This window comes from Mesoplodon mirus (genome assembly GCF_964341445.2).
Source record: "Mesoplodon mirus genome assembly, chromosome: 18".
Classification (NCBI taxonomy): domain Eukaryota; kingdom Metazoa; phylum Chordata; class Mammalia; order Artiodactyla; family Ziphiidae; genus Mesoplodon; species Mesoplodon mirus.
Genome location: NC_138994.1, coordinates 46384982 through 46388090, shown reverse-complemented (window position 1 = coordinate 46388090; position 3109 = coordinate 46384982).

Here is a 3109-nt window from a genome sequence, read left to right as displayed (position 1 = left end):
CCGGCAGCCGGCCTGGAGGAGGTGAGCCGCAGGCCAGGCAGGGCTGGGCTGCTGGGCTGCTGAGCCGCTGTGTCAGAGCCTGGGGGTCAGGATAGGCCTTTGAGGAAAAGTCCAGCTGTCTCTGGGATGCTCTAGGGCTCACTCGCTGGCTCGCTCTCTCCAGAAGCTCTCTGTTGTTGCTAGCTGAGGGCTCCCTCTTCCCGCCCACAGCCCTTCGCCCTAATAGTTGTTTGTTTGCATCTGGCACAGCCGGTCCCTCTGACTGGCAGGACCGGGTTCACCCAGATGATTATCAGGAGCCCGGGTCCCACTGGGAAGGGAAGGACCAGATGCCGAGAGGGAGACAGGGATTAGGTGACGCCTGTATGACTGGGACACTGATCTGCTTCTGGCCAGGGGCCGACTGATGCCCTGGGGCCCTTGTCCGCCCACTCCCCAACTTCCCCCAAGACTCTTTCATCCTCTCTCTCAGCCAGAACTGGCCACAGGGCACCCGCATTCCTACTTGTGAATCATCCATGTGAATCACTGTACACAAGTGAGCCGTAAATCACACGTGACTACAGCCACACGCGAGTCGGACACGCATCTCTGCGCACTGCATAGGGGTCAGAAACAGCCCTCCTGTCACCTCCTAAACTCGTCACCACCACCCCCAAGCCCGGCCCTCTTGTGTCCCCGGTCCTTGGCACGCCCGATCTCAGTCTCTCGCTTGGAATAGGGCCGGTCTGGGGACCGAAGTGGTCTCCGGGCGCACAGCATCTGAAGGCCCCATGTGGCCTTCTTTCCGCTCCGGGCCGCCCTTGGCCTTGGGGCGGTAGGCGGGAGAGCCCAGGTGCGTGGGGTGCCTGGGATCTCGGTCATCCGGACTGGGAAGAAACCTCTCCTCGAGGGAAGCCCGCGGCCGGCAGCGCCCTCGTGCTGCCGATACCGATACCGCACCCACCTAGCCTCCGCGGCGCTCCAGCCCCCAGCGTCCTAACAAGTGCGGCCGCTGTACGGAGGGGGTCCGATAAAGCGCAATCATCCGCCATTAGCTTCACCGGCTTCTTCGAGGTGCGTTCTGTAGTCTCCTGCGCGCATGCATACAGTGCCTCTTTGCTTCAGCATTTTCGTAAAGGCAAAACTCTTATAGGAAGTAGAAGTGGTTGAGTAGGAGAGCCCGGATAGCTCAGTCGGTAGAGCATCAGACTTTTAATCTGAGGGTCCAGGGTTCAAGTCCCTGTTCGGGCGTTTACCCTTTTTCTCCGCCGGTACCTGACAATCTTTAGAATACTTTTGAGTACAGTAAATAATTGTATTCCTTCGAACATAACAGAGGAAAAGAGTAACGCAAATATTGCTGCCTGGTGTTAAGAGGAGATGGTATTAAGTGCGTCAGGGTGTTTTTCTGAAGGCAGAACGAATGACAGTGGAGGGAGAGCAGAGATATTTTAGAGCAGTGCATGTGCGAGCCATGCATGCGAATTTAAATTTTCTAGGAGCCACACATTAAAAAGAGTACAAAGAAATAGGTGACATTTTTTGAAATTAATTTTAATAACATTTTACTTAACCCATTATATCCTAAATCTTATTTTATCATGTAATCAATATTTTTAAATTATTAATGAAATTTTAAGCATTTTTTTGTACTGTCGACTAATTATAGTGTGTATTTTATACTTACAGCACATTTAAATTCATATTTCAGGTGCTCGATAGCGGTATCCACCCTAATCCGACAAGTCTTTTTTGTCTTCTATGAATAGCAAAGTATGGAAAGGCACAGAATAGGAAGTACAATAATATATATACTGTCAGAAGGCTGTCTTTTAGGGAGTGGGTTCCATGGTGTAATGGTTAGCACTCTGGACTCTGAATCCAGCGATCCGAGTTCAAATCTCGGTGGAACCTTTCCATTTTTTGTATTCACTCAATACCAGTGTGTTCTATTATATGATTCATTAGCTTCATGTATGATATTCTCTTATGTTCTGAAAGGATCTGGAAAGAAAATTAAACTAGGATCTTACCTTCTGAGCTTTTCAGGCTAGGTAATTCGAGCCTGTAGCACACCGTCAGGAGAACATACAGTAAGTCACTTAAATACATAGCAAGTTGCACTAATTTTGATAGGAATGTTATTTGACGACATGTTAAAGTGGAGATCGATTATGAAGGTCCGAGGTTTCTTTGGCAGTTTCCATTATGTATTGGTTTGGGGCTGGGAGGCAGACCTCAGTTCTGTCTGGAATACACGTTGGAGAACCGGTACCAGGAGTTCTCATAAAAGAAAGTAATTTACTTTATGAATTAAAGAGTGCTTAAGCCTCGGGAAAAACTTTGGTCTGGCAGCGGTGGGATTCGAACCCACGCCTCCGAAGAGACTGGAGCCTAAATCCAGCGCCTTAGACCGCTCGGCCACGCTACCTGCGTGGGGGAAACTTTACCCCGCAGTCTTCCTAAGAGACTAGAAAGGAGGAGTGGAGCTACAAATAGTTCTGCTAAATTGGCTGGTCTTCTTTGGGAACTATCGAGATTCCTTCGGACAGCGGAGCAACAGATGGGAAAGCGGAGAGACCAGAAGAAACAGAGACACAGAAAATTTCCAACAAAACAAGTTTATTCTTGTGGGTGGGGCCACATCTGGGAGTGGGATGCGCCTGGACTGGAAGCATCCCACAAGCGGGCAGCTGGAGCTCTGTACTCGCTCGCTCGCTTGCTCATATTCAGTTGCGCTGTCTCCCAGTTTCTTCCACCCCTATGCTCCCGCACTCCCACCTGGCTCACGTGCTTTGCGCACGCTACCTCTTCCAGGCAAGCCTCTGAGGTCCAAACCACGCGCTTCTGTCACACGCCCCGCCCAATCCCCTCACAGCCCTCCCCCTCCCCCCGCCCCTTTCCCATTCTAGTACCCGTAAGCCGTCAGACGCCGCCGCCCGCGAGGTGGCTCTGTGGCGCAATGGATAGCGCATTGGACTTCTAGTGACGAAAGAGCGATTCAAAGGTTGTGGGTTCGAATCCCACCAGAGTCGATTTTATTTTATTTTTTTTCCCTTTCCTCTTTATCCGGCTTTTTCTTAAAGGCTCCCATCCCTTCTCCCCCATCCTATCTCACTGTTTTCCA